The sequence below is a fragment of the Ursus arctos genome, unplaced genomic scaffold (assembly GCF_023065955.2).
Source record: "Ursus arctos isolate Adak ecotype North America unplaced genomic scaffold, UrsArc2.0 scaffold_27, whole genome shotgun sequence".
Classification (NCBI taxonomy): Eukaryota; Metazoa; Chordata; class Mammalia; order Carnivora; family Ursidae; genus Ursus; species Ursus arctos.
Window position 1 is genome coordinate 16,036,203 of NW_026622952.1, and position 19,267 is coordinate 16,055,469.

At 41.0% G+C, this 19,267-nt stretch overlaps 1 protein-coding gene across 8 annotated transcripts in view; it reads right to left on the bottom strand.

Annotated features, from left to right (window-relative positions):
* The window catches only part of SLC7A2 (solute carrier family 7 member 2), a 68,124-nt gene that overhangs the window by 33,455 nt on the left and 15,402 nt on the right, over window positions 1-19,267 (bottom strand). For 2 of the 8 annotated variants that reach the window (XM_048226303.2, XM_048226306.2), the window contains exon 3: window positions 17,161-17,282. The exons of 4 other annotated variants lie outside the window; for them this stretch is intronic. The gene's annotated coding sequence lies outside the window, so the exon portion shown is untranslated. Of the gene's footprint in view, window positions 1-3,242; window positions 4,652-17,160; window positions 17,283-19,267 lie in introns of those variants that run through there. 2 more of the 8 variants (XM_057303380.1, XM_057303382.1) reach the window with 2 other exon arrangements.

Sequence of the window (19,267 nt, forward strand, 5' to 3'; positions counted from 1 at the left end):
TAGATAACTAACATTTAAATCTCTAAATCATTGACTCCTGTTGCTCCAATCTTGCCACAATTCATTGATTCTCCTAAATGTTCCTGAATTCTATGGAGGCTATCTACTGTGCTAACATGTGCCAAAGCTATTCACCTTCATACGACAGTGATGCATCTGGTATTCCTTCTCAAGGAATTGTTTAAAAATAAATAAATACTATTACCTTAATTCTGATTTTAATCCACTGTCCGTACAAATTAGAGCCAGCTCAAGGATGTCGAAGAATCCAGGTGAACTGGACAAACCCAGGCTCCTCCTGACTAAGAGCCATTGCTCAGGTGGGATTTTTGTACTTAGTTCTAGATCAGTAGTTGAATTTCAGATTAAAGAATCTAGCAGTACGGTCATGGACTAGGAGGGGTGTTAAAAATACAAGAAAGCTCTTTTTGTCTGAAGAAATACTTTAGAACACTCTGATTTCCTCTAATCGTTCCCTTTCCAAACAGCCAAAGTATCCCTCTCAAGTCACCACCCTGCACCCGCCCTTAAAAGCAAACTAATTTAATTAATTGTTAGAATTCAACCACTTTTGTTTCAATGCTAAGTAAAATTCCTTCCATCAAACTGTGGCAGAAAAGGAATTCAAGCTGAATTAAGATTCGTTCTTAGTTCAAGTTCACAAAATTTAGATGGATACTATGCTGAGTATACCCATGGTTTATGGTTTTGCTAGAAAGTCACCTCTTGAAAAACTGTCATTTTTGAAACTATATTTTCAATTTTGCAAAGCATGTTCTGATTTGATACTGTTTTTTTTAAGAGTTTTTATTTATTTGACAGAGATAGAGACAGCCAGAGAGAGAGGGAACACAAGCAGGGGGAGTGGGAGAGGAAGAAGCAGGCTTCCAGCGGAGGAGCCTGATGTGGGGCTCGATCCCAGAACGCTGGGATCACGCCCTGAGCCGAAGGCAGCCGCTTAACGACTGAGCCACCCAGGCGCCCCTGATTTGATACTTCTTAAAATACAGAAACAATGTGTCACCAGAGATTTTATTATTAGCATCTTGGCAGATTGTTAAAATACTGCTATTGGCTGAGAGGAGTTTGGAAGTTCATGTTGGCTTCAGATAAATCTGAATAAAACATTTCAATTCTGTGCTCAGAGAAAGTAATTAAAACAGTGCAAGTTCGTCATCATCATGATTTCGAGCTTCTAAGATTTAAGTTGAGAAGACAAAAACTAAGAAGAATTTTTTTAAACTACAATAACTTGAAATAGTGTGGTCCTCAACAGTAACGTCTGACATTCTTGTCACGTTTATATTCAACTTATTAATATGTCATAACTGCAAACAATTTCTCCAACTTAAGTTTCCACCAAACTTTTTCTTAATTTTTGTAATCTTATTACATAGACTGAATTCGACATAGCCATTGCTGAATGAACTTCTAATCTCTCTCTTCTAATTGTAAGATTAAGTCTTACAATTTCAAAAAGGAAAAAGGAAATGGTCTAAATGCAGTTTACATATATATAAATATACCACATCTTCTTTATCCATTCTGCAATTGATGAACACTTACAATGGATTACTGCTCAGTCCTAAAAAAGAATGAAATCTTGCCATTTGCAATGACATAGATGGCACTAGAGAGTATTATGCTAAGTGAAGTAAGTCAGAGAAAGACAAATACCATATGATTTCCCTCACATGTGGAATTTAAGAAACAAAACAAATGAGCACAGGGGAAAAAAGAGAGAGAGACACAAATCAAGAAACAAACACTTAACTATAGAGAACAAACTGATGGTTACCAGAGGGGAGGTGGGGGGGGATGGGTTAAATAGGTGATGGGGATTAAGGAGGGCACTTGTTGGGATGAGCACTGGGTGCTATATGGAGGTGTTGAATCACTACATTGTATGCCTGAAATTAATATTTCACTGTATGCTAACTGGAATTTAAATAAAACTAAAAAAATAAATGTAATTTATAAAGAAAATTCCAAGGGGCATAGGGATACAGGCAGAGGGAGAAAGACAAATACAATTGGCCATTACCATATAGTATACTTGTGGGTAAGGGAAGTACAGGGTACTGTGGGGACATACAAGAGGGGGCGCCCTGTTGGGACTTAGGCTGCCTGGGGACTTCCTGGAGGAGCCATGACTAATCTGATTCCTACCCATTCTCCCACTCTAGAAGTCATTGAAAAAAAAAAAAAAAAAGAAAGGAAAAGAAAAACGCCAAATACTGCTTAACTAGTCCTCAGAACAAAGCAGCATCCATAATCTTTAAAAACTAATTTTGAAATTCTGACAATTTATATAATCGGCCACTTTTAAAATCAATTACTTCAAAGTTCGACCCTTCCTTTTCTTTATTTGAAAATTTCTTTTTTTGGAAAAAGATCCTGAATTTTGTTTATATACTTAATAACTACTAAAGTCCTTTCCCTAATAAATAGTAACAAATCCTTAAAATAATCATGTTAATCTCAAAACTCTTAATCAGAAATTCCTGGAGACATCTATTTTGATCTTTAATTTCCAATAGCAATGGCCTAAGTTATTCTACAATTTAAAATTCAAATTACCCCATATTCTGCTAAAAACTTTACTTGGTAATGGCTGGTCAATGAGAGTTCCCTAAACAAGTAAATTATTTAAATAATGTGTGAAGAGTGGGCTCCAAAAGGAATATAATTTATAAAAACAAAAAGTATAGAGCATTAGAAGACCTGCCAATTAAGCAGAAATTTAAAAACACGTAGACAAGTATGTACTGCACACAGAGTTTCTCAAACTTCTTTTTAAAAATACTCATGTTTAATCTTTTCATCAGCCCCGATTAAAAACTATTATCTTGGCCTTCTTTTTTTTTTTTTTTTTTTAAAGATTTTATTTATTTTTGTGACAGAGAGACAGCCAGTGAGAGAGGGAACACAGCAGGGGAGTGGGAGAGGAAGAAGCAGGCTCCCAGCAGAGGAGCCCAATGTGGGACTCGATCCCGAAACGCCGGGATCACGCCCTGAGCCGAAGGCAGACGCTTAACGACTGCGCTACCCAGGCGCCCCTATCTTGGCCTTCTTGCCTCTAAAAACCTCTATTAAGGGTTCTGTATTACAATGTGGCAATGGTCCACCTGGGGTGGTAAAGCAAGGAGAATGTAACAAAAAGGTAAATAAACTCCCTTCATCCTCACACCCCTGCTGTTCGCCAATGCTTTGCAGAGAGCTGAAGAGCTGTTTCGTCTGACCTTCAGAATGTTCAGCACCAACCCGCAGAGAGAGAACTATCACATGCGGGGCTGGGAATTCCAGCTCCGCCCAGGAAACCAGCACTGTTCCGTCCTAATCCTGACTTCCCGGGATCATGCCTGCAAGGGAAACAACCATCTGAAACCACGCTGTGCAGGGATTTGAAAAGAACGATTTTGGTCAAAGAGAGTTTCATGTCTGTAACTTTAAAGTACGCTTGGAAACGCTTATGAACATCGGCACGCTCCAAAATAACGGAGGATTATGAAAGACGGGGGGTGAGCTGCACTTCACTACTTGGGATCTATCTAGTTACACTGGTATCTAATGTGCCTCCTGCCGTCTCTCCAGCAACCCCCAACACCTGAGCCCGGGCTTCCCAAGCACCCCAACTGCCATGGGGTTCAGCCCGCGCTCTTCCTAGCCTTCTGTTTTGCTCTTCTCCACATGAACGCTGTAGTCTAGTTTGCCCACCGACGACCCCTTGCACGCTTGTCTTCTTGCCCACACACTGTGACACGATTTATTGGCCTGTGTGTTTCCAGTCAGCCCCTTGTCCTCTACGGAGGGTTTGTTCCCAGGCCCTCCGAGTCACTGCAGAAGACAGCAGGAAGGTTCTTTCTTGCCTTCCCTGTCAGCTCCTGAGTTTCCTTTGGAGTCAAAGAAGTAAAACACACACACACACCACACTTAAGAAACTAAAGCCAAGAAGCTGATGTATCTAATAAAGGGCTGGCCGTGGGGTGGGAGTGGGGGGGAAACAGGAGAACACTATAGCCTGGAGCAAGTCCACTGGCAGGGAGAAGGGGGGGCAGCGCTGGTGTGGAGGAAGAGCTGGACGTCCTTCAAGAGATACAAGGGAAATTCCCGTTTAGGTATCCTGTTGGCCTCTGGTCAGTGTTTCTTTGACTATGACCTCCCCCCACGGGACTGGGTCCTATGACACTTGGGTAGTGATATTAACTTTCACTTCTACTATGCACCCTGCCACTCCCTCCTTCCCCAGTGAAGGTAAAACTGCTTGTTTGGTGCCAAAAAGATTGCACACACTTACATATACCATCACTTCTAAATAGGATTTGGCTTAACATGAATGATTGGCAATTGATCCCTAGGAACCAATGGGATACAACAAGCCAAGTCAGGACAGCAGACAGAACATCAGGAAAAGGAAAGAGGCAGTTGTACCAAAGATGTGAGGTGAAGGACCCCTACCGCGATCGCTGCAGAGTGTCGGGAAAGACAAATGCGTCTAAATAATTAGGCAAAAGTTAGAATGGCAAGGGGCGCCTGGGTAGCGCAGTCGTTAAGCGTCTGCCTTCGGCTCAGGGCGTGATCCCGGCGTTCCGGGATCGAGTCCCACATTGGGCTCCTCCGCTGGGAGCCTGCTTCTTCCTTTCCCACTCCCCTGCTGTGTTCCCTCTCTCGCTGGCTGTCTCTCTGTCACATAAATAAATAAAATCTTAAAAAAATATATGTCTTAAATAATTAGGCAAAAGTTAGAATGGCAAAAATTGACACAGCAAGAAACAACAATTGTTGGAGAGGATGTGGAGAAAGGGGATCCCTCTTACACTGTTGGTGGGAATGCAAATTGGTACAGCCACTCTGGAAAACAGTGTGGAGGTCCCTTAAAAAGTTAAAAATTGAGCTACCCTATGATCCAGCCATTGCACTACTGGGTATTTATCCCAAAGATACAGACGTAGTGAAGAGAAGGGCCATATGCACCCCAATGTTCATAGCAGCAAATGTCCACAATAGCTAAATCGTGGAAGGAGCCGAGATGCCCTTCAACAGATGACTGGATTAAGAAGCTGTGGTCCATATATACAATGGAATATTACTCAGCTATCAAAAAGAACGAGTTCTCAACATTTGCTGCAACATGGACAGCACTGGAGGAGATAATGCTAAGTGAAATAAGTCAAGCAGAGAAAGACAATTATCATATGGTTTCTCTCACCTATGGAACATAAGAACTAGGAAGATCGGTAGGAGAAGAAAGGGATAAAGAAAGGGGGGGTAATCAGAAGGGGGAATGAAGCATGAGAGACTAGGGACTCTGAGAAACAAACTGAGGGCTTCAGAGGGGAGGGGGGTGGGGGAATGGGATAGGCTGGTGATGGGTAGAGTAAGGAGGGCATGTATTGCATGGTGCACTGGGTGTTACACGCAACTAATGAATCATCGAACTTTACATAAAAATAAATAAATAAAAATTAAAAATTAAAAAAATTAGGCAAAGATTTTTTTTTAAAGATTTTACTGAATTGATTTGAGAGAGCTATAGCAAGAGAGAGCGTGAGCAGAGGGGGGTGGTGCAGAGGGAGGGGGAGAGCAGACTCCCCGCTGAGCAGGGACCCCAGTGTGGGGCTCTATCCTAGGACCCCTGGATCATGACCTGAGCCAAAGGGAGACGCTTAACTGGTGGAGCCACCCGGGCGCCCCAAAGGCTTTTGTTTTTTTTTTTTTTTTTGAGATATAACTGACACATCACATTGTATTACAAAGATTTTTCTTAAAGAATTCAGTTGTTTAATAATCCCCAGTGACATTTAATCTTAAAGCCTTTTTAATGCTCTTAAATTTTAATTATAAAGTATGGTAAATGTATTTTAGAAATCTTAACGTCATATTTGAAACCCTAGTGGATACTTCCTGTAGGAGACCTTGGAGGAAATCGTTCCCCATCTCGCCCCCTTTCATTGCTGATGGAGGGAGAGGCACAGAAAGGCCTTGTTCTCCCAGCATCCTGTTCTCTCCTGCGTAGCTCCCCCTGCTAGGAGAGCTCTTTCATAGAGCCCTCCTGTAACTCCTGCCCACCCTTCTCATTCGGCCCCAAGAACAAGCACCAAAAAGTCTTCTCACTCAAATAATTCTAAATGGCTACCATCCCAAGACTCCTCTCTCCTCTCAGGTAAATACGTGAATCCAAAGTACAACTACTACACTTTGAAAAACACTAATTTAAAAAATGACACTCCGAACAAGACCGAAGCAGCCCAGATGTGATCAAACAAGTATAGACTCATTTGCTTACTATCTTTTCCCATCCTATAAACTCAATTGATTCTTTCTGTTTTGTTTTGTTTTTTTTTATAGCCACCCCATGCCACCTCAACTCCGCGTCCAAAGCTCGGCTGGATTTGGCTCCTTGCTATCTCCTAGCTCATCTTCTGCATTTCCTTCATACCCTTGAGCTACACGGGTTTCCTTTCAACTTTCTCAGAACTCCAAGCCTCTTCCTGCCTCCAGGTTTTTGGCACAAGTGTTTCTTCTTCCTGGAAGGTGACTCCTCCTCCTCTTGGCCTGGACAGCTCCCAATCACCCTTGATGCCCTCCCCCAAGCTAACTGCGGTCACCCTATTACTTGTTCTCATGGCACTGTATTTTTATGGCACCATTTCTTTATCATAATTATAGTCAACCACTTCGATGAGTAGCTTTTAATCCTTGTTATAGGTTGAACGGTGCTCCCCCAAAAGAGATGCTGAAGTCCTAAACCCTGGCACCTTATTTGGAAACAGGGTTTTTGCAGGTGTTAGGTGCAGGCTCACTAGGGTGAGCCCTAATCCAATATGATTGGTGTGCTTATGAGGACAATGCCGTGTGAATGACACACATGGGGAGAATGCCGTGTGATGACAGACAGAGGCAGATGTAGCAGTGACGCAAGCAGTGACGCAAGCTGAGGAGCACCAAGGCAGGAGGAGCACGGCCACCACCAGAAGCTAGAGCAGCAAGGAGGGAATCCCCCCTACAGCTTTCAGAAGGAGCATGGCCCTGCTGCCACCTCTAGTTTCTAGAACTGTGAGACAATAAATTTCTGTTACTTTAAGTTGCCCAGTATGTGGTACTTTTTTATGGCAACCTTGGGAAACTAATATGCTCCTTTAGACTGAAAGCTTTGTGAAAGAAAGGTCTCTATTTTGTTCCCTTGCTGTATTCCCCGTGTACTTACTGATATGGATAGGAGCACAATAAGCATTTGTTCAGTGAATGAATGAACCAGACTTGGTTTATAGACAACTAAAACCCTAGGTTTCTCTTTTCAAAGATACCGATGCAGATGGGTCATTTACAGTCCATTTTGTTTCACTGATAATTTTTAAAACCCAAATTCAGAATTCTAAATTTTATATTATTTGGGATTATATTGTATTATAAATCCATCAATCAATATACTAAGTACCCTACCTATCTTTATATCTGCAAATTTAATAAGCATATCTTCTATCTTAATCCAATGATAAGTGATTAAAACTGTTAGCCTGACAGGGCCAAGGGCAGAGTACCATGGCATGCCACCAAGAACATCCCTCCAAGCTGGTATCGACCCATTAATCAACACTCTGGGTATATCATGCAACCAACTAGAAATCCACATTTCTCTCCAGCTCATCCAAAGGTTATCACAACACACAATGGGAAATGCTTTCTGAAATCCTAATGCATTATGTTTAATCTTCCCAAATCCACCAGCCTAATAACCATGTAAAAACAGTATGGAGTCTATAAGGCATAACTTGTCCTTGGTGAACCCATGCCTTTTGGAAATCGTCACTTTCCAACTGCATACCACAAACTGCTAAGAGTTTACTGGTGAACCTGTCCAGAGCCCTCATTGTGGTTTCCAGGATCTACACTGGCCTCCATTTTGAAAATAAGGGTAACGGCCTCTTTTCTTTCTTCTCCCCCCTTTCTTTTCCTTCAGGGCACCTCCAAGATTACAGATGGTCACTCCACACTCATACCTACCAAGATTTTAATATCACGAAAAATCACTAAAATTGCTAACTAGCTGAAAGCGGCTAGGATTTCTCTCATTCATTTGGTTTACAGACTCCCTTTCAGTTATTTGTTCTATACTTCTATTTGGATTACCACCTTTCTGGTAAAGAGAAAAGCAAAACAGGGATAGCTGGTCATTTAAGGAATGTTCTAAGATACAAGCAAATGATTTCCTTGCCACCAAAAGACACACATTTTATGAATATGACCAAAAAGTGTAGTTTGTGCAAATTCTTTGGACCTTCTAAACTCTCACTACGCACCCTCTCTATCTGGTTTATCTTATGCCAACAAAGACCAAGTTTGTTTAAGAATCTTTCACTGGAAGGTTTCAACAAATCCTGCTTGTGGGAATGTCCTTGTTTGCAAGCAACAAAACAAAGTTTCATCATCTATGGCTCTAGCACCATCATCTTGTTTAATGTACTCCGAGCGCGAGCTCACATGCACCCAATCATCACCCGCGAAGCACACAGGATCCTACCACGATAATTTGAAGGTAAACAGCTCACTGTCAAATTAAAACCCGGGCAAACAAATCCTTCCAGATGATCACTTATGCCTTCCTCAGGACTTGCCAGTCCTACAGTTCATGCATCCAAACCCCTATCCGTGTAAAGTCCTTTTTCTAGGTCATTTTTCTCTTGAGTGTAAAGATGATTTATTGAGGAATAAGAAGCAAATGCAACAAATACTAATAATTATAACTATGATTTTTGGCTCCTGTCTTGTTTCACATTCTAGAGCTTTTTTTTTCCCCTTAAGACTTCTAAACACTTCCTTTTTCTTCAAATAGAGAAATACTCATCCTCCAAATACCCTTTCTAATGGGGCACAAAGAGCCTAGCACATCTAAGATACTCAGTGAAGATATTTTTCAACTTAAAAAGTCAAGGCAACCTCCTTGGTGGGCTGAAAGGCTAACTTTAACACAAATATAGCAAAAATACCAGCGAAGTATGTGGAAAATGGCTCCATGTTAGATTACAACTTCATTAGACACACCAATAAGAGAGTCTAGCTCTGAATCATTCTTGATTCTTGCCCCAATCAATAATTTTTGGTAACTTCTCCGCTTCCAACAGTTAAAGTGCTATCACTATACAGCAAGTAAGTAAAGAGAAACTGGTCACCTATGCCAAGAACCGTTCCTAAGAGCATATTGTGGTGCTGTATTTTTCCCTAATGCAAACAGCATAGGAAAAAAATGTGAAAGTTACAACTATGCATAAATGCACACACATTTCAGCCAATTATTTTACTTATTCTGGAGGTTGAGAATGAAGGGGGAAGGAGTAGGCAAATTGCTTTTGTTCATTCCTTTGCAATGGTGATAACAACAAAACAATCATTATTGCCATCCTTCCAGGCATCCAACAGAAATTTAAGAGGGCCCTCACGCAAAGTTAAACACCTCTAGAAAATTCAAAGACAATCAGGTGTAGTTATATTACCACCCACACTCATTTAATCCTACAGTTAAGTGATAAAAGCAGATTCCTAAAAGCAACCCGGTGTAGGAAAAGCTTTAGAGGGCTTTGGAGGCAGGCAGGTGGGTGTTTACCTCTCAGCCTTTATCTTCTCACTGGTAAAATGAAGATATGATTCTCATAAGTGTGTTCTGAGGATCAAATGAGATAAGACATGTGTAGTGCCCACTACAAAGCAGGTACTCAATGGAAGGTAGTAGCTGTTATTAACTGATTTATTATAATAAAAACCAAAGACATGTGTTTGACATTCACATCTTGGAACACCCAATATAACCCATTTATAAAAGCCACTAATTTTTATTTTAAAAGATTTGTAGATAGATAGAAATTCAGATTTAGAATGAAATAGACTGCTCGTCTGTACTCTAAATTTTCAAGGAGAAAACGAAGGCCAGGGATAGATAGCTAATAGGACTGGCTTAGAATGCGGGTCTTTCCACTCCACCCAAGCTGTGTCAAAATGCAAAACATGAGAAAAAATGCGGGACACATATAAAACACAAATTAAAATGACAGAGACATATCTAAAAGATCAACAATTATACTAAATATGACTGACACATTTTCTAGTTAAAAGAGTATAGATTGAATTTTTTTTTAATTACAGTTCTATGTGTTACTACAGAGAAACATCAAATCAAAAGAACCTGGAAATGCTGGAAGTACAGAAAAAACAACCAGGCAAATGTGAGTAATAAATGAATGGAGACAGAAAAAACAAGTAAATAAATACTAATAAAATACAAAGCCGAGGTAGATATATTAACATAAGGTACAGTAGGCACTGAAAACAAAAAGTTTATTAGGGGCATTGCATAATGTGAATAGATTAAACTTGTTGGGAAATTATTCTAGATTTGTATGCACTAATCAAATAACTGCAAAATACATGAAGCAAAAATTGAGAGAATTATAGAAAGAAACTGACAAATGTATGCCCATAGTGGGAGATTTCAACTTCCCTCCCTCAATTGTTGGTGTTAAAGAAAAAGATTATCAATGCTGCAGGTGATTTGAAGGTCACAATTGGTTGGATTGGTTCACTTAAAATCAGTAATTAGAATATGCTATATGTCAGTCACTATTCTAGCTAGTGGTGATGGAGCAGAGAACAAAACACAGTCCTTACCCCTCATGGAAATCACATCCCAGATGAAGAGACAATAAACACTATGGAAGTAAATGCAGAGAACGGATATGCATAAAACCTTGCACCTAGCAATTAGACAATCCATACTCTCTGTAAGCCCATGAGAAACATACACAAAAACTGATATAACTTTAGACCATTTAAAGTAAATCTCAACAAATTTCAAAGGAAACCAAGTCATACAAATCTGACCACAGTGCAGATTGGTCAGTTAGATCAATCACAAATCCATTTTAAAACCCAAAGTTTTGAAATTTATGAATATACTGAAGAAATTCAGAATAACTTGCCTTGGTAGCTTTCACAGAGCTGCAGGTTTAGAAAATCTTCCAAGTTTTAAATGTCCTACTTGTATGAAAAGAACTACAGATAAGCTACTCTAGTAGAGTTGGGATGAATTTTTTAATATGTTTATCCCAGAACTTACCAGTTCCTTTCAGTGTTTTTTTAAACACTGTTCACCATTTAAAAAATGATCCTATGTGGAAAATTTAAACTTTTTTCATATCTTCATTTCGACTTCATTACCACTTTCTCTGTATTCATTAGGATTTAGGTTCAGCTGTCAGTGACAGAAAACCCCAGATAACAGTGGTTTACAGCAGGAGCTTATTACACTGACATACAAAGTCTAGAGGCCATATGCCCAAGCTCCTCTGGATCAAGAGCACATCAGGATGTCTTCTAGCTTGTTCTCCTACCATCCTCTCTATACAGCGCTCACTTCATAGTCTAAAGAGGATCTTCAGACTTCAGCTCCATATCTGCCTTCCAAACAGTGAGAAGCAGGAAAGTGTCTCAGTTAGTTTGGGCTGTTAAAACAAAATACCATAGACAGGCTGGCTTAAACAGCTAACATTCATTTCCCACAGTCTGGAGACTAGGAAGTCCAAGATCAAGGCACAAGCACATTCAGGGTCTGGTGAGAGCCTGCTTCCTGGTTCATAAATGGCTTTCTTCTTGCTGTGTCTTCATGTGGCACAAGGGACCACGGAGGTCTCAGGGGTCTCTCTTATAAGGACACTAATATCATTTATGAGGGACCCACCGTCATGGCCTAATCACCTCCAAAGGCCCCACTTCCCAATACCATCACGCTGGGGGTTAGGTTTTCAAAATATGAACTGAAGGGGACACATTCGATCTGTAACAGAAGGGATGAAGAGAAGACCCCCCCTTTTTTTTAGTAGGTTCCATGCCCAGCGTGGAGCCCAACATGGGGCTCAAACTCACAACCCTGAGATCAAGACCCAAGCCAAAATCAAGAGTCGGATGCTTCACTGATTGAGCCACTCAAGTGCCCCAACTCCCCCTTCTTTTAAAAGATACTTTGCAAAAGTCACAAAAGACACGTTTCTGTACTTGACTTTAGCTAGAATTAATCCAATGCTTCAAGGGAGTCTAAGAACCTAATCTTTATTTCAGGTGTTCATGGATATGCCCAGGTAAAAACTGGGAAGATGTGGAGAAAAACAGCCCTCTCTATTAGGTCATCTGAGAAAATGTAATAAAACATAGTTAAGAATCCTGTCCAGGGGCGCCTGGGTGGCTGAGTCGGTTAAGCGTCTCTCTTCAGCTCAGGTCATGATCCCAGGGTCCTGGGATTGAGCCCCACACCGGGCTCCCTGCTCAGCAGGGAGCCTGCTTCTCCCTCTTCCTCTGCCTGCCGCTCCCCTGCTTCAACACTCTCTAACAAAAGAATAAATACAATCTTAAAAAAAAAAAAATAGAATCCTGTCCAGTCTCTCCTCTCAGCTGTTTACCAGGTGGTACAAATGAGTGTGCAGCATGCTTAGGTCCCCGTACGCGTACTCAGCCTTGCTTCACTGGGGCCAGTAGGGTTTTCAGTCTCTAGACCCTCAAATATAGTCTGGATCATTCTTGTCCTCTTGCCTAGAAGAGGTTCTGTTGCTGAAGACAACCTGTCTTTAAAGCAGTCTGATAGTCTATAGCTTCCATTAAGAGAACTTCAGTTAAAAGAAATCCCAAATACAATTTCCTGGGCACGGCCCACCAGGTCCTATCTCCCTAAGAAGGAAGCTGCTTGACAGAAAACTTTTAAAGTGGGAAATGAAAGCATGAAGAAACTTGCCTTCACATTTGGGTCTGATTTCTTCCTTTTACAACCCGCTGCAGGCTAACAATGTATCATTCTGGGCATGGACACAAGAAAGGAGTTGGGCTTTCTTCAAGGCTTTGCTTTGCGTTTTCCTCCTTAGCCAAGCATATCCTGGCACCCATGCTAATGAGGGACTTGCTGCCAGAAAGCCAAAGAGAGGCCACAGCCCAGTGCCACTTCTTCCAGGGAAGAGCCCCTCTCTGCGGCTCCTGGCACCACGTCTGGGCTGGGTCCTGCCATGGCTGTCTGCACAGCAAGGTCTGGCCCAGGGGCAGGAGTCTGGAGGCCCTCAACAGATGGCAATCCAGTACGGAGAAGACAACAGAACTCCCCCACTGTAATTCCTTAGCCAAGAAGTTCACACACACTAACAGGACAGAAACAGTGTGCCTAGAATTAACTATCAAGGAACTATCAGAACCCTGCCAAGTGAACCTGATGTAAATTCCTCTAGTCCTACTCTGTCCCCTTCCCACCAATCACAAAGAACAAACACAGGCCATTTACAGGCGCTTTTTTTTTTTTTTTTTTTTTTTTTTTGGTGCGTGGGAAAAACACAGCAAGAAGTATGCCAAACATTGCCTAAATTCTGTGAGGCTTTCCCTCCATTTTTCTGAAATATAAACAAGTCTTTTGACCTCTCTCTATCAAAATATGCAGTATCATATTTTAAATATATTTTTCCTCAAAGGCAAGTAACCCAAAAAGGCTCAAGGATAACAAAAAAGACTAATAGGAAAAAAGATGTATTACCTTACATATATATTAGCCTAAATAATAACACCAGCAAATCGGTGGCAGTAAATATCATTATGGTACTATGGCTTCTTTCAAAATCAAATCATATCTAAGCCTGGAGTAGGTTCACAAAGGTCATTTTCAGAACACATGTTTTTGCTTGAGGTTAAAATTTTAAGTGACTTCAAAGCAGGTAACAGCATGTATTTGCTTCTAAGATACTTAATTTTTTATATATATATAGCATCTCTGTGGTCACAAATCAATACTGGAATATAAAATAAACACGCTACTCTATTTAAAAAGATCTCTCTCTTTGAAGACTTGGAAATTTGTAAATATGAAAATACTAAACTACTGCTCATGGGATTTCCCAATTATGCCCAATTACCTCAGTTTAAAGTGTCAGTGAGCATGCTTCTCATTCCTGTAGCCTCAGCTCATCCCACGGTCCTCACATCATAGGAGCTCAGTTACTCCTTGCTATGATTCTGACACCCCACTACCCGTCAAAATACAAACACCTTTTCTCCTCAAAGTCCAAACTGCGACCCCAATCTGTATTTCTAGCCTTATGCTCCTTACAATCAAATCAGTGAATACAAGTAAAGTGCTTAAAACGGCACCTAGCATGTAGTATGTACTCAGTAACTGTGAGCTATTACTAGTATTCCTCTTCCTCCTTCTTCCTTTCCCCTCCCTCCTTCCCCTTCCCTCCCATCTTACTTCAGTCAAGGCGAATTATGTGCTATTTTGCCAATAGGTCCTAGACTTTTCAGAGTCCTTTGCTTATGCTGTTTCCCTTCCAAGAATAACACGGTCTTCTTAACTTATCTCTGCTACTGGATCCCTTCCAGATTTCTTCCTCTTTCCAGGTCTTTTTCAAATCCTACCTTCTTCATGAAACTTCCTCTTAATCCCCTCAAGTGGAAGTGATCTCTCTTGAAGAGTCCATAATATCCTGTTGATGCCTCTCTGGATATGGCATTCATCACCCTGTGCCTAGCACACACACATTTGATAAATGTGCTGGGCAGAAACTGTGTTCTACGTATCTTCATATAACCCCTCTGGAACGTACCACACATCCCCTGAATTGAAAAAGTAATAAAATATTTTTAATTGTTTAACAATTTTTTTAATTTTAACAATTTCTGTGTTGAAGAAGTACTGACACTTTTTAATTGAAGAATTAAAGAATTTACATATACTTATATATATATTACTTATTGCAGCCAAAAATACATTTTCCATCTATCTCTAAACTCGATAGGACTATGCTTTGAAATACTTGATGAAATGTATGCCATAGTATGAAATTATCTTCCTTTGTTGATTCTTCCCCAAAACACATCTGCTCTTTGTTGTACATAACCTGTTTTAAGACTTAAAACTCATTTGTCACTTATCAAAGTTTCAAAATGGCCCCTATTCTAAAATCAACACCAAATAGCAAAAAACTAAATATAGCTTGAATATATATTTCAGTATGGTAATCACTAATAATTCCTTCTTATAGAAAACTCTTATTTCCCCCAATTCATTGTTGAGGAATAAAATGTTTCTTTCTATGAATGTGCTACTGGTAGACAGTGATGGTAGATTGGATCCATTACTAGGGTTCATAGAAAAAGAAGCAGAGTACTTTTCTTGGGTCAGTCTGGAAGGCTTTACGGAGAAGACAAAGTAGAGAATATTTAAAGCCATCAGAAAGAATCAGTTTGGCAAGTGGAATGTGAACATCTGGTTTAGGAACCTGGCCCCTCTTACTCAGAAGACCTAGAGAAACTCTGACCTTAAAGTGAATGAAGGGGACAAGATGCAGGAGCAGGGGAGAAAGAGAAAGAGTCTGAAAGGTTTGAGGCAAAGATGAGGGAGCCACAAAGTAACCGGCAACACGCACCTACGTATACGGCAGGGTCGGAGGCCAAAGAAGAGACCGATAACTCCATCTCCGTAATGGAGCCCGAGCTGGAGGCACGGGGCTGGAAGGAACAGGATTCAGAGCAAGCAACTTGCAATTACCATGGGAAAAGAAAATGGCAGCAAGAATACTGCAACTGCTTCAAGAGAACTCAATCATCAATTTAAAATTTAAGAAGGGTCTTAGGGCACCTGAGTGGCTCAGTCGGTTAAGCATGACTTGATCTCACCTCAAGTCATGATCTCAGGGTTGTGAGATCCAGTCCTATGTTGGACTCTGCGCTCAGTGTGGAGCCTGCTTAAGGTTCTCTCTCTCCCTCTGCCCCTCCCCCATCCCACTCTCACACCTTCTCTCTAAAAAACAAACAAACAAACAAACAAACAAACAGCAACAAAATTTAAGAAGGGTCCTGGTTAAGTTCCTGGAATGAGACACGTTCATAAAGTGCATACAAATAGATCACCTCTATGACTTTCACTTTTTTTTTTTTTAAAGATTTTATTTATTTATTTGACAGAGATAGAGACAGCCAGCGAGAGAGGGAACACAAGCAGGGGGAGTGGGAGAGGAAGAAGCAGGCTCATAGCGGAGGAGCCTGATGTGGGGCTCGATCCCATGACGCTGGGATCACACCCTGAGCCGAAGGCAGACGCTTAACCGCTGTGCCACCCAGGCGCCCCTATGACTTTCACTTTTGCTGCTAGTACTGATGTTCATATTTATCAAGAGCATCTAGGTTTCATGAGCTGGGCTAAGTGCGTTACCTACATTAGCCCAACCAAATTGCCCAAAACCCCTATGAGGTAGGTACTGTTACTATCCTTACTTTACAGAGGAGAGCACCAAAGCATAGAGAGGTAAATACTCGCCAGTACCCATCAAAGTCAGGACACAAAATCAAGTCTGCCTGACTCTCCATAACAAAATATAATATGAGCATTAGCTTTTTAGAAGCAATGTCATAAAATCTCACGATTTAAAAACAACAACAAAAAACGAACTACTACTTCTTTTTTTCTCCCCCCTCTTTTTTGCTAATGTTTCTCTTTCATCGCGGCCCCTGAAGTTTTCGGTTGGTTTGCACCATCTACAGAGACAAGCACGAAGTTTACATTTCTTGCAGAACGGACAGTTTCCCAGGATGAGGGCCGGACTGAGGAAACAGTGGTGTGAGGAGCAAAGCGTTAACCAGCACGCCCCAGAAAGTGAAGCAGAGGCAGTTCCCTGCCAATAAATAGTGCAGTTATGAAGTACACATTCTAAACTGAGCTGAAACACTATCCAGAGTGTGCCTTAAGGAAAGAAACTTGTCCCCACAGCCTGGGTACAAGCCAGTGGTAGCTAACGGTGACATCGTCGAGCTCAATATAGCACGCTCAGGAGGAACTCCGAACTGGCAGAGCTGCGGGGTTCTCTTCCTTTAGTTCTGGAGGTTGTGCGGCACACAAAAAGAAGAAAAAGGAATAAATATTTGGGACTATCAACTAGGGAGAAACAAACGATTCAAAGGGGGTTCCCTTTTACCACAGGCTTTGAAATACGATAATAAAAAGGAATAGTTGGGGTCATGCACGGCTCTCCTATTAGGTTCTGGGTGCTTGACGTACGTTCCTTAATAACCCCTCACAACCACCTCAGGGCAAACACGGTCTCATCTTCAGATGGGGCAACTGCTGCTCAGAGATGTTCAGAGACTTACCTAAGATCTCTCAGAGCTAGACGTGAACCTAAGGCTGTAGAGCTCCGACATCCATGCCCCCTCCGAGAAAAGTGCAGGATTCTAGCTGTTCCCTGACTCTCGGCCGCCCATCTGACACCCAACTGATGAAAGAAAGACAGTTTGAAGGTCGTCATTAAGATGTTACCAGAAATATACGTGGAACACTTTGGGATTTTAAAATCTTATCTCCAAAAGAGATTCACCCTTCAAACTCATGAACCACTACCACCTTAAGACTGAAAGTGTAATAATTAGTAAAATATCAGCAATGGAGGAAAAAATTTTTAAGAACCAGGAAGAATAAATAAGCGTCATAACTTAGGTCTACATTAACATTTTTAACATACGTTAAAACTCGTTTCTTCTAGCTACAAAAACCTCCAGTGATCTAATAAAAGGTTTCCTGCAATAAAAAGCTGGGGACTTTTAGTGCTTTTAGTAAAACAGACAACATTTTCTGAAACACCATACTAATTTTATGATTTATCTAGTTCATTCTTTTTTTTTTTTTTAAAGATTTTATTTATTTATTCGACAGAGATAGAGACAGCCAGCGAGAGAGGGAACACAGCAGGGGAGTGGGAGAGGAAGAAGCAGGCTCATAGCGGAGGAGCCTGATGTGGGGCTCGATCCCAGAACGCCGGGATCACGCCCTGAGCCGAAGGCAGACGCTTAACCGCTGTGCCACCCAGGCGCCCCTATCTAGTTCATTCTTTACCTGTGTCTGAGGTCCTCAAATAACTAACATTCTCCATTCTCCCCATATTTCTAAATTCAAAACATTATTTCAAAACAAATGAAGTCTTTTGTTTCTACAAATCACATCTTTCATGTTTTCACTTTGCTTAGATTGTATCCCAAATGGCCTCTGACAATATCAAACACCTTTCCCTTCTATTACCAAAAGTTCTTCTGTGGCCTCATTTTGTGCCTGGGAATTAACTGATATAATTCAGTAGGAGTCAACGTTATTTTTTTAATCCACAGAAGGAATCTGGCTGAAGGGATGAAAAGGGGGAAATGAACAGAGATGTTAGATACGTATTTGATACACCAGTCGACATTTTACATAGAATTCCCACTTAACTCCTTAGTGGCACAGAGCGTGCTGCTCTGTCTCTGGTCCCCTATTTCAAACCCCTCTTGGGTGCTGGATATGGGGGCGGGGGCCTCAGTCTCAATGTAAACCCTCAGACATAGAAGCTTCACGAGGGCAGAGTTTTCACTTGACTGCTTTGTTCATGGTGTATTCCAAATACCTAGAGAGTGCCTGGCACATAATAGGTACTCAAATAATCCCTGAATGGATGATTGCCACCATCTTTTTCTTAAATGTTGACCAAGTACATCCAGTTAAGAGTGACCAGGATATGGTAAAGGGTCCGGAAACCATGTCACCACTTGAGCAATGAGAACAGCAGCAGGTGTTTGAGTACAAAAAGCAGGGCTAGAGCTGGGAGCAGAGAGAACCCTGCTCTAAGCCCAGCCTATAAGCCTAAGACTTACCAGCCATGTGTCTGGGCAAGTCACTGGCATCTCCATCTTTCCGCTTTTGAAACAGAACTGCTACAAGGGTGAAATGAACGAGAAAGATGTCTGGCAAAAAGCAAAGAACTTACGAAAAATAAATTCGTACTATTTCTATGTTTCGCTTCTTTTAATTCTTGGGGGGAAAAAGGACTTAGAAATGATAACTTTCTTTAGATACGTGAATGGCAATGTGTAAAAAGACAGTAACACTATCCATATTATACTAGGACACAAAACTCCAAATAAAAGATATCATACAAAAAAAGACTAAAATGCCGACCCAATAAAATGCATACCTCCCTAATAAAGCTGCCTACCAATAAAGGTGTCAGATTTCTCTCATTATTTTAAACAGAGAACATGTGATTCAGAATGATTCAGAAATTTGCAGAACCAGGTTTCGTTAAAAGGTATTAGCCAAGGTATCTGCCAACTCAGATTCTGATTTCATGATAGGATTTCTTTTTTTATGGCTTAAAAACTACATTTTGCATGATTCTCTGCATATGTATAAACCAGCAGTCAGATTACAGGTAGACAATCTACACCAAAGTCC